Below are 13,227 nucleotides of genomic sequence, written 5' to 3'. Positions count from 1 at the left end.
AACAGTCATCCGAAGCAGATTTCTTCTTAATATGAAATCAAGTGCTATTCAGACCCACAGATTATCTCACACCTGAAAACAGGTTCAGACACCGTGTCAAAAACCAGCTGCCCAGCAGCTCAGCAGCTCACAGGCAGGGGAAGAGTCACCTCAAGAAGGAAAGAGCAGCAGTGCATCAGGGAGAAGTCACTCAGGGTCAGGTACCTAAAAGTCTTTGAATTCCCCTTTGGAAAATCCCCTTTCAGCCACACAGCTGGAAAGGGAAGCAACTTCATTACCAAACCCTTCACTGTGCATGTGGAGGAGCCAGCTTCTGCGTGGGCATCATGGCTGCATTCTGTGCTGCACATGGCTGAGGGTTCCTCTTACTTTAAAATGATCCAGAACCAGAGAAGAGGGACACCAGCATCCCACAGGGATAGGCATCAGCTCAGGATAATGTAGAGGGACGGAACTTGTTTAATTATTGTCACCTTTTCTTTCTGACAAACAAAACACTGAGTGAATGCTGCGATGCTCAAACACAGGTGACACACACTACAATTCCAACCTGTGTTCTCAGCACCAGCATCTGGACACGTGCTGGTTAACCTCTGGGAAGCACTCTCCTGCTGTCCCCTGTGGCTGCAGGGATTCATGTTCTACCACAACGCACAGCCACAGCCTAACACCAGAGCCCTGCTGGCCTGCAGCTCATCCACCCACCTGCCCACCTGAATCCCTCCCCCTTTCCTTGGAGGAAGGGATGATATAATGGATATACATACAGTTATGTATAATTAATAATATAACAAAAGCTTTCTCCTCTGAAAAGCACAGTTAGCTACACAAGCTCTCTGTCAGGCCACATAATATACTTTGTAAAGCACTTTATAAGTATGTACAATTTCAATTTTCCAGCGGAGACCAAAACAAATGAGCAGCTCGTATTCCTCTGTGCTTTCATAATAATTTGCTTCCAGTTCTGTGTCAGTGATCAGGGTTAGTGTAATGAGGGGCAGGAAATAGTAACATCCTAATTAAACTGGGGCGGATAGGAAGTAAGCCATAAATCAGCTAGTTAGCTGGTGCTCAATGGGCTGTATTCCTCCCGTGCGCCGAGAAGAAATGAATTTAAAAAAAATAAAAAATTAAAAGCCAGAGCAGGAACGAGGAAAGAAAACTGCTTAGACCTGCACTGTATTTGCCCAAAATATTTTCTAAAACCATGCTGTCATTTCACAGAGTCACAGAATGGCCAGGGTTGGAAGGGACCTCAAGGATGATGAGTCTCCAACCCGCCTGCCACATGCAGGGCCACCAACCTCCCCATTTAATACTACACCAGGCTGCCCAGGGCCCCATCCAACCTTACAGATGCACTTTTTTGTCTGGGAGACCACAGCAGAGAACAGAAATGATGCACAAGTTGCATTCTCCCTTATGAAATTAAGCTGCTTTGAATTCACGATTAGCCATGTGCACTTATGGACTAAGAAACAACTGGCCTCAGCAGCAGCTCAGAGCTACGAACTGCTACCATTAGGAATAGCAGCATCAGCAAAACTATACTTTCTACTAAGTTCACCTGAAGCACTTATAGAAAAATATACGTACTATATAAATTATGCCTCACCTGCACAAGGAAGTCTCTGTACACCCCTATAGCCATATACACAGAGCCCCCAGAGTACACAGCAGCATGTTGCTTATGGAAGGATTTTTTCTGCTGGCTTAGTAACGTCAGCTTTTAGCAGTGTAAGTGAAGCAGACTAGAGTTCCTTGGTAAGGAACATCCACATCCTGACCCTCTGCACAGTGGTATCACCTGCAGCCATGAATTTTTCACAGTTGGAATAAACACAGCTATGCCAGCAAAACTCTGCACTGAGACCAGATTTCAGCCTTTCTGTACCATAAGGGAAAACTGCTCATTGCCCATCAATGGGAGAAAGAGAGGAACAAACTCAAAGCACAAAAATATTTCCAGAGAAACAACAAAAGGATAAATCTACAACCCAGCTGAAGACAATATCTCCTACCACTACAGAAAGACTTCCTGGGAGGCTGCAGGATATTTGTCTTTTCCACGTCAGCTCAATAACCCCCATTTGACTCTGAGACCTACACACAAAGACTGTCATGACATTTCACAGCTATAAGTGGTTCTTCATCCTTACCTAAGCTTTCAGCCCTATCAATTAATAAAATCAATTAATGCTTTCAAGGCTACTTGAAAAGAGCTAAGTCTGTTTAAGTAAGCACATGAAGAGCTGAAGTATCTCAAATCCAGAAGACCTCTGCAATAAGATTCCAGCAGCCCTGTGTACACAACAGAGGCTGAGGACGATATCCTAAAAATCCTCTGCTGTGCCGTTTTAAAGTTAAATATCCAGCAGAGCATTTGCCTCGATCTATCAGGGAGCAAGTCTGAACTTATACTTCATCCATCATTCACATGATACTAAGATCTATTTATTTCTAAACTGGTTTTGTAGCTTCAAGTATTACACGGTATTTCTGCAAAATAAATAGCATATCTGGTGCTAATAAATCCTCCGGGCTGCAGTCATTGGTACTGGCAGAGGTCTAATATCTGCTGTAAATAATACATACAAGATGTTCTCTTAAATCAAGTGTTAGACCATGATATTAAGACTGCTGCCTGAGGGCTCTAAACCCCCATGCAGCATACATCATAATTACTTCATTAAGCCTGCTTCTCCAGCACCTTTACATCAGAGCAATACCATTCCTGAAAGGAATCACCGAATAATATGAGGGTAAGTCAGGGTAGGGTCAGACCCCTGTCTCTGAAGCATCCCCAGAACTTCCTTCTGATCCAGTAAGTCAATCTGAACAGCTGAAAACTTTGGGTTTCAGAGCCAGCCCATTACATGAGGTTTATCACCAGGGACTGACGGTGTGAAATGCTGAGCATTCGTTCCAAACAGCTTCTTGCTGAGCCAAGCACAGTTCCTCCAATGTGTTCCCATGTGGAGTTAAACTAAGGTATGCAGCTGTGTTACATTTGCAGTAGTGTTCTACAACGTTCACAAAGAAAGCATAGCTACAGTAGTTAAAACAGGCAACCATGATCATAGCCTGTGTCATGCTGCCTGGAATACTGCTCGTCCTCAACGAGGGGTGAGGATGAGGATTGGGGTTAGGTTTGCTCTTTTGGCTTGGCCAAATCTGGGGCAGATTGCCTGCATCAAAGCTATCAGCAGATCAGGCAGAGCCTTTTACTATGACACTATTAACTACTCATGTCATTATTTCTTTCTACTGTTTCCTTCAAAAACACTTCTGTTTGTAAGCAAATATCTCTTTAAATAAATCGTAGATCAGTGGTGAAGCTGACTTCAGCTGTCAAAATATTCTGTCAGCTTTAAGGTGGCAGATCCAAAAGGATTAACTAATACACAGCCTCCTGAGAAATTCTTATAATGTGTGCTGTCCTGCAGGCTGTGGGATCCCCTGCCTAAAATTTCCTCCTGAAATGCCACAAAAGACCACAAAGAAACCACCAGGTAAAGCCTGAAGAAAAGTCCACCGACCACAAAGAGGTCAGATCTTGTCTAGGGGGCTCTATTCAGGCACAACGTACACTTTAACAAATGTATTTATTTTAATTTCCTTTCAACATCATGGTCAATCATCCCTGGAGGTGTTCAAGGCCAGGTTGGATGGGGCCCTGGGCAGCCAGGGCTGATATTAAATGAGGAAGTTGGTGGACCTGCATGTGGTGGGGGGTTGGAGATTCATGATCCTTGAGGTCCCTTCCAACCTGAGCCATTCTGTGATTCTGTGATTCTGTCTTCTTCTTGGCTCTTTGTGGTGGTATTTCTTGAGTTATCACCTACTTATCAGAATTACACCGTCAATCTGGCAGGTATTTCAGTACTGATTTCCTATCTGGACACTTCATACTTACCTACACATACAAAATACATACATGCACATATACATTAATACAATCAAGGCATTGTTCTGATAGATAAGCTTATTTGTAATGCATTACAGTCTTATGAGTGACTTATCAGGTGATGTTTTGAAAAAAAAAGAAATATTCATCTCAGAACCAAGCTGTGTCAAACTTATTGCCATCTATAACAAAGGACTACTGTGAAACATAACTCTTTTACGAAATATACTATAATTGTACTTTTTGAAAGCAGTGTCAAATCATTGACATTGACTTGGTATTCTACGGTATGAGAAACGCAGAAAACTTACAATATATATAAGCCATAAATTAGATCCTAATCTAAACTTATCAGTTTGATAGTTGCTAGACAGACTATTTGAGTGCAGATTTAGCTCTGTCATTTTCCTTTCCCTTTTTCAAGCTGTTGTCTTTTCCACAGATTTTCAAGATCGTGTTTTTCAATAATTTTACAACAAATTGCATTCCAATTACAATATAACACAGGTAGAATAAAATTGAAAATAAACTTAAGCGCAACCATGAATACAAACTCATCGGAGATTTATGAAAGACCAAAGCCTGGCAGATGAGATCCAGAATGTAAAATTTTGGCCAAGCTCTTACTAGTTGCCAAGAATTTTGCTGGTCAATGAAATTCACAAACTAAGTTCCCACTTACTGAGTACACAAGGGTCATCTAACCAATGCTTTGTTATTCACATGGCACCAGGAACCTGAGCTACATTAGCAAGCGCTGACGGCCAACAGGAGCATCTCAGTAGAGCAAAAGAACTCTATGTACAAAACTAAGCACAGAAACACAGAGAAACGCACTCCCAACCCAATGCTTAACTGAAGTTAAGCTCTCCTTTGAAAGCAGGAGAAATCTTGGAAGCATTCAGACTGAGCACACATTGGCACGTTATGGATTTACATAAGCAAATACATCCATTTTACACTCATGTGATAAAGGAGGATTTTAAAAGTATCTTGTTAATCATCAGAAGATGTTTAATGTCTTCGTTATCACCTACTTTGATGCTATTTCATAAAGCTACAACATAAAGATTTCAGATGAAGATTGTACCTTCCAGATGGAAACGAAAACATAACAACACTTATGTGCAAATACTGGAGAAAAATAAGAAAGAAAAGCAGATTTTCCAGAGAAAACAAGTTCTTGTTCTCTTGAGGATCCTCCCTCAACTGCCAAAACTATGACAACAAAAACCACTTTGGAGATAGATTTAAGTGAGATTTTAAAAGCGTGTGTTTTGGTGGCATTTTTATTTTGCCATTCTCCATGTAGGCTAATTAGCACAGGCTAAACAGAAACAAAAGCAAACAACCCACCTGTGTTTCCTGTACTTCCTACGCTCTCTGACATCCTGGAACTTCTCAAGCTGAGGACGCATTTACACGGCACATTGAGGGCAGATGCCAAATTCTGCTGCCATGAAAACCACCTGAAGCACACGAGATGTGTTCAGAGTGCCATGCCTGCTGATGTCCTGCTGCACCTATTGCAGCCTGCTAGAAACAGGAGGGGTCCTGTTGCTGACTGGAAAAAAAAAAACAACTTCTCCATCCTATATCCTCTGGAAAAAGAGGCCCTGCTGAGTTCATCTGGACATAGTTTTAACTGGAGAAACTGGAACTACTTTGACGCCCCGATTATACTTTTAACATTTGAAGGTTGGAAATGGGTGAGAGGAATGTGTAGCTGCTTGGTGCATTAAACACTAAATGCAGATGGAAACAGAAGAGTGGACTGGAAATATGTAAGATAAGTAAAGGAGTCCAGCAAAATAATTTATCACAGTTTTGCAAACTGTCACATGGATCCCTCCTTAAACGACTGCAGTGTTTGCGCAACACATCTCTCCTACAGCTATCCAACACATTTAACCTCACCTTTAACCACCTTCCTTGCCTCCACCCACTGTTCAATCTCTGTCTTGACTGCTTCTAACATTCTGAACATCTGAAGAGCTGCCAAATTTCTGAAGCAACCTATTTCCAGAAATGTTTCTTTACTTCAAGATATGCAATTTCTCCCAAAACACTCCTCTGGAGCAAAGCCCGGGCCTGGCAATATGTTACCCAGGATCAGGGGAGGTTTACACTTCAATACCTATTCCACCTGTCATGATAATACCAGGCATTTTCCACCCACGATGCAGGAGAGAATTCAAACTTCCTGGGAGAAAAGCAGCGTTCAGCCTTGGGAGCCATCCAGGCACAGTTATCAGGAAGCGAGAAGCTATTTCTGCTGGCTTGCAGGAATTGATAGCATCATTTAACGTCTTGTCTCTATATGCAAGTGTGCATAACGCAGTTTTTCCACAGCTGCTGTGATGTAAATAAATTCAGTATTATCTTCATTTTACATGGTAGGATGTAATATAAATAGTACTGGAAGTTACGCTGGGCATAATTCAATATTTTAAGATATCCACCCTTTTCAAGTGCAAGACACCCATATAGCTGCTTAACACACAAACTACTTGACCTGCTTAAGGCTTGGTAAGTACAGAAACATAAGTAGAATACGGTATTTATGGAAATAACATCACTGAGTCCATCGTTTGTCACAATCACAAACGGAGGCTTCACTTGGAACACTCTTTTTGAACAGTACAGCCACAGTATATCGATCAATGAAAGACATATTAGTATGTGATAGGTGAAGAATCACACGAATACCTGCAGTTAGATGCTCACTTCAAAGCACTAACTACACCTGACAAGCCCCTGCGTATAAAATCCTGGATTTCTGCACATCCTATTACCGAATCAGACAAAATCATTTGCTTCATTTAGATTTAGTAGCGCAAAGAAGATCTCTTGGTACCTATAATTGCAGTTCAGGCTTTTCTTCTTAAGGTAGCACTTCAGCTACAGACTGCACTCAAACCACATCTTTCCCAGAAAAATGGCATCCACCCTTAGAAACACCTAGCAGATACAACCTGAGCGTTCTCCTCGCCGTAAATACAGCTATGGGCAGAATGCCTTCTATTTTGTTTCAGCAATAAATCACTTCCCTGACTTGAGTTAGTAATGAGATTTTTAATCATGTGGATTGAACACATCCTCAAGTTAATAAAAAAGTATGGCTTCCTCTTTATCTTTAATAAAAGATTTGTACACTGCTCAAATGATTAGTATTACATTTTTAAAGAACCTGAGATTGATGCTTTTCAATTCTGCTTTCCATTTTTCCATGCTTTTATAATTCAAAGGTAATACAGGGAATAGTTAATAATTCATAAGGTAATTTTAAGGCTTTTATTCAGAAACCTTTTGCCTATTGACTTAGGGATGTGCCGTAAAAATATTCAGGTATTAATATCTTAGCAAGTGGCAGATCTATACAGATGAAATCTCCAAATTTATGCAAGTCAGGACTTGTGCTTAGGAATCAGAGCATATCATTACTGCCTTTCAGAGAGTACAGGGGGAGGAAATAGCTTTACGGGACTATTTAAATCAATATATTTCATTTCTTCACACAGTTCTGCTATTTTTTTGCCCTTGTTTGCAGGTTTATTCTTGATGGAGTTATTTTTGCAGTTGCCTAAGAGACAAAGGAGCTAGCTGCACTTTCTTAAAAGGTAAAGTGCACGGGACCCAGGCAGAACTAATGCCCTGGGAAAGCTCTGCTGGACAGAACCTGATTCACACGTTCTCTTCGAACAAAAATCTGGCCTCGTTGGAGATGAAAGTGTCAAAAGGGGCTCTCAGTAAGCACAGCCCAAGTGTGTGGTGTGCCAGAAGCAGCCTCCACCCCATCTCCACAGTACTTTTCCAAATAGTGGCATTTCTGACTGAGCCCATTTTGAGATCACAACAAAGAACCGGATAATTCCAATTGGGGGGTGTCAGTATTTGGTTATTGAATATGCATTTCTTAGATTTTTTTTTAGCTCACTTGAACTCGTGCTTTTCCTTCCAGTCAGATTTTAACCTTCTCTCAGAACTGCTCATCAGACTGCAAAAAGCAGCCTGCTCCAGCATATTTGGGCAGAACATTTTTACCTGCTCTACAGATACAGAGTGTTATTGAGCAGCATGTGTTGTACCTCCACGTATGTGTGTCATGGACTCCACAAAGGAATAACCCATCTCATGCAAGCTTTCAGGTACTGCAAAGTAAAAACAGCACAGAGCAATGAAAATTGATAGTAGTTATTAATTCCACATCTAATGAAGAAAATTGAGTTGAGCTGTGCACATAGCCATCGTTTATTGCCATGACAAACGTAATAGCAGCACCTTTATTAGCATTTCCCTACATATAAAACTGGGAGAATGTGCTGACAGTTTCTCCAAGTTTGCCAAATGTTACTGCTTAAGATAAGGGCTTCTGCTTCATCTGAGGAACACAACTTTTACCATCCTGAGGCCTCTTCGTAAAGTAATGGTAACAGTAAGTACAAGTCAAAAGAAGACAAGGTGTCACTGCACCACTCAGCCTGGTGTTATCAGCAAACATGATGAGGCTACACTCAATCCCATCTCTACGTCTCTGATCCAGATAATGAAGAGCAAAGGTCCAAAGACAGATCCTCAGGGGATACCACTCGTGACCAGCCTCCAACTGGATACTGAGCTGTTGATAACAGCCCTCTGGTTACGACCACCCATCCACTTCTTTGTCCATCTAATAGTCAGCCTTCAAATTTATACCTCTCCAATTTAGAGATAAGGATGTGGTGAGGGACCACACCAAAGGCCTTGTACAAGTACAGGTAGATAACATCAGCTGCCCTTCCTTTGTCCATTGATGCTGTCACTCCATCACACAAGCCCACTTGACTGGTGAGCTGTGATCTGCCACTGGTAAAGCCATGCTGGCTGTCTCGTGTCACCTCCACAACTCACATGTGCCTTAATATGTCTTCCAGGAGAATCTGTTCCATGATCTTCTCAGGCACAGAGGTGAGGCTCACCAGCCTGGTGATCCCCAGGTCCTCCTTTCTCCCTTTCCTGAATATGGAAGCAATGTTTCCCTTTTTCCAGTCATTAAGGACTTCAACTTACTGCCACCATTTTTAAAATACGATAGAGAACAGCTTGGCAAACACATCAGCCAGTTTCCTTAGGATCCTGAGAAAAATATTTAACAATGGGAAAGCATGAATGCAGTCCCCCACTACCACAAATGGCACAGTCGAGTTTCCCATTATCTGGGGAAATTCCAGGGATCAGCACAGCCAGAGTGCAGGGGATGAGCCTCATCCTGGGAAGACCACCTGCCTGAGCACAGTGTCTCCCCTGCCAGGTGAGTGTATTTCTGTGAGGTAATTTCTAAGGCATTATGCAAAACCATGGTAATGACAGCTCAGCACACAACAGCAGTTAAAGTGAGCACCATATTAGCAGTGTAAGTATTAACGATCTGACACTTGTTTATGTTCACAGCAATGCAGGCTCTGTGCAAGTGTTGAGTGCTATCAGAAGCAGCCCAGCCAAATGCGCAAGCCCCACATACTGCCCCACCCAACATTTTTTTAAAAATCCCCAAGCTTTGAATGACTCCTAGTACTCAATCTCAGAGTGTCTGGCAGGAAAAGAGAATTTTGGAGATGGCATACCATCAATTTTCTTCATTTGTGTCAGAAGTTGAGCAGCTGTCTTCTTACCAGACTGAAGTGGAGCCAAAAACCTTGTCAGGCAGCTTGAAGAAAAAGCACTTCAGAGGAACTAATCTCAAAGACCCAAAAGTATGTATCACGTTTTTGAACAGGCATGTGTTAATATTACTACTACATTGTCGATTGGCAATGTTTTGCAAAAGCTCAGAAATAGTGGAAAAAAAGACTGCTCCATTTGTTTACCCTAAGGAAAAGCAAGATGCCACGCATGCTTGAACCTTAGAGATTGTTTGTTTACTTACTTACAGCCAGGGAAAGGTTTCTAGCATTACCTTCCCTACGGTGGTGAGGAAAGCAAGAGGTGCACCTGGACCTTCTGTGGCAAGCAGATCTCAGATGCAGAAAGTTCTGTTACTCCTCAGGCACTGCAGACACATCAGCAAGAGATAAACAATCCCAGAGAGATCTGTGCTGGAATCAGCTCACTGCTCCTGTGGCCACAGATTGGGACAGACTGGGAAACCCCAGCTCACGGTCTGGTTTTCTTCAGCACATTCTCCAGTAACTGCGTGCTGGGCTGCAGGGTGCTCTAGGTCAACCCTAAGAGAGAAGCTCTGTGCTCACCAGCACGAAGTATACATGAGGGCAGAAATCACACTCAGCAGCTCTTCCCAGAGGAGCTTTCCCAGGTGGGATTTATCACCACACGGCACAGTTTGGTCACACTGAGCCTCCTGCCCTTGCTGCTCATCCTCCAGCCCTGAGCAAGGCTGGCCTCCTCCCATAGGCACGTCCTCATCTAAAGCACTGGGATCCCAATGTTCACTAAGCATAGCTCAAATATTTTGGGGTCAGCTTCACTTAAAAATCCCCATTCTGCATGCTCATGGAAGGATTTTGGGGGCACAGGATAGGGGAAGGCTGGTGTGTGTGTTTGGCCACAGCAACAAGACTTGGGATTACTCTCAGGTTTTGGAGCTGACCACAGCAGGCTGTTGTTTAATTACATTTTTATTCCGGGGGGTGAGCCTGTCATTCACTGACCATATAAAGATAGAGGTGTCAAAGACAAAGATAGAATTTAAATGACTGACTGAATGAAGAAATAAATAAGCAGACGCTGAGGATCCTGCTTGGCTAGCCATCTTCTTTCAGCCTGCCTTTCCCTGCTATGTTTATTTACTACACAACCAGGCTTTTGGCAGCCTTCCCATTGCAAAGTGTGCTGCCCAGATATTACAAAGTGAACTCCGCTCAATGAAGAAGTCTTTTTTCTTAGGGCCACCCTTTTCTGCACAGCCATCCCTATCCTCCAGAGCTGTGCCTCTAAAATGCAATTTCCTTCCACAATTTCCAGAAAACTCCCTTTCAGAGCGATGTGTTTATAGGCTGTTACTAAAAATGAGATTTTCTATATGATCTTCAGCAAACTCCTTCAAACAGACATTTTTGCTTCCTCCATTTACAAAGAAAAAAGAGCTTCCCTTACAATCTACAAATGCAAACAAATCAACCTGCAGGAAAATTCACTGCTGTTGTATTTTTAACATCTTTAAATTAAAAAGAAAAAAAAAAAAAGGTCAATTGAATATATATATAACAGCTCAACAGTATTCTGGTGTTGCATGTTTCCTTCATGCTAAACACACAAAAAAACAATGGAAAACAATGACAATGTGAATAACTGACGTTCTCCTATTTCAATATACATGTATTCAACTTTTTTTCACAGGAAGGTTTCAGCTGTGATTAAGAGCTGTGGAAATCCAAGAAATATAAATGCAAAACAGTAAGAAAATAGCAGGTCTTAGGTAGTTCTCCAGCATTCCAACTGAGATCCTCAGATTAGCATTTGCAGACTGTATTAAGCATATCTAATAGAAAGGCAATACGTCCTGCACAGCTCTCTACAAATATTATCAAGATGGAAATGCCTACTGACAAATTCACAAGCTGCAAATGTACAGTCATGAAATTCAATAGCCTCACAGCTGCACACTTGTAACTTGTGAATGCAGAAAAATGTCTGAATTGGCAGCAGGCTTTCTGGCAGATGATATCATTTTACAGATGACACTGTAGAGTCTGCCAGTTTGACGTTGAACTCTCCTCTTGCTTTTCTCATGTTGTTGTTTCTTAGCTCTTTCTCTGAGAACGACTTAGGAGCACTGTGCCTGTTCTCATAGTCTGCTATTTGCTTGTTCTGACTCTGCAAAGTGCTGCAATTGCTCAGCTCTGTTCCCTCGGTTCTGCTCGTGCCTGGCTGACATTGAACCGTGTTCTTTGTGCAAAAAGTTTGCCTTTCTATCCTGTATTTCTCAGTCACCAAGTGCCCTATTCCACTGTTTTTTCCCACTATTTAGAGTAACTGCAAGTGACCACCCTCTATGAACATTCAAAATGAATGTGTCATGCATAATACTCGTAATCTGCATATTTCAGACCACTTAGAGAGAAGGAAGCATTCCTTAGAAAAGGCTACAAGAGGCTGTTGCACTGAGTGCCAAGCAAGCCTGACTCCATCCTAAACTCAATGGCATCAGAGCCTCTCCAAAAAGCCCTATAATTAAGTACTTCTCAGTACCTCACAGTCACACCTAAAGTAATTCTTAAGGAACTATTAGGATGACATCAGGATGGGCTGTCTGCTCTTTTCTGATGTAGTTCAACTCTTAAATTCTCTCTTGTTTGCTTACTTTCTTTCTTGCTTACTTTCTTGCTTGCTTACTTTCTCAGCTTTATTTCTTATGGTTGGTTTCATGATGCTGCTCAAAGTGTCTGAGAGCCAGACTAGATCCTGCACTGCAGCTATTGGGGCTGGCCAAGCACTTTGCATCTTTTTTAGCAGATGCTCACTTAGGCTGAGCATAAAAGCCTGCCAGCCACTCTCTTCAACACAACTCTAAGAGCATTTTTCCCACTTTACACCTCTGCTCATCTCCTCTGAACTCGGTACAACTGCAAGAACTCTGCAGGAATCTACAGGTAAATGACCAGAACCCTATCTGATGCTTTACAGAAAGTATTACTTTGCAGTCGATACTCGTGCTCAGGAATTACTGAGCAAAGATCTGTAGTGGTGTATATACCTCACAAATATTTATCACACTAAAAGACACTATAGACTCACAGACTCATAGAATGGCCTGTGTTGAAAAGGAGCACAGTGCTCATCCAGTTCCAACCCCCCTGCTATGTGCAGGGTCACCAACCAGCAGACCAGGCTGCCCAGAGCCACATCCAGCCTGACCTTGAATGCCTCCACTAGAAAAATATTATTGATGATTTAGCACTGTCAAATGTGGCTTTAACTGGTCTCTCTGTACAGGTTGTTAATCTCTTACAGTTAAAGCTCCCTTCAATCACTAAACCCTGGAGCAACACTTCTCAAAGCATCCAGCATGCAGTAGCTCCCCATGTTCTGCTTAGAAAAATTCACCCTGCTTACAAGAAGAATGGAATAATACTTGCCACAGTCTGAAAAACAGACCCTAGAAACTTGGAAAAAGTTCTAATTCTGGAAGCATCTATAATACCCTTAACAATTGCAGTGGTCCACAAAACACTTTCAGGGGAAACGTTCAGGTTACTGTGTGCAGTAAGAAATGGAGAGGGAAGAAAAGAGGAGAGGGAAAATGAAGAGGGATGAGAATTATCTGCTCGCCCAAAGAAACAACTCTAAGAGTAACTCTCTGAGAGAGAAAGCAAAGTGCTGTG

General features: G+C 42.1%; 1 long non-coding RNA gene and 1 other non-coding gene across 5 annotated transcripts in view; both read right to left on the bottom strand.

Annotated features, from left to right (window-relative positions):
* LOC149917173 (uncharacterized) overlaps positions 1–13,227 on the bottom strand; it is a 426,137-nt gene that overhangs the window by 235,829 nt on the left and 177,081 nt on the right. The gene's annotated exons all lie outside the window — the stretch shown is intronic.
* LOC116227490 (U1 spliceosomal RNA) lies at positions 9,041–9,205 on the bottom strand. The gene has a single exon (XR_004166574.2). It is a non-coding gene; the product is annotated as a U1 spliceosomal RNA (small nuclear RNA).

Source organism: Phasianus colchicus, chromosome 7 (genome assembly GCF_987193195.1).
Source record: "Phasianus colchicus chromosome 7, bPhaCol1.hap1.1, whole genome shotgun sequence".
NCBI classification, from domain to species: domain Eukaryota; kingdom Metazoa; phylum Chordata; class Aves; order Galliformes; family Phasianidae; genus Phasianus; species Phasianus colchicus.
Note: the sequence above shows the minus strand (reverse complement) of the source record. Positions and strands in the feature narration are given on the sequence as shown.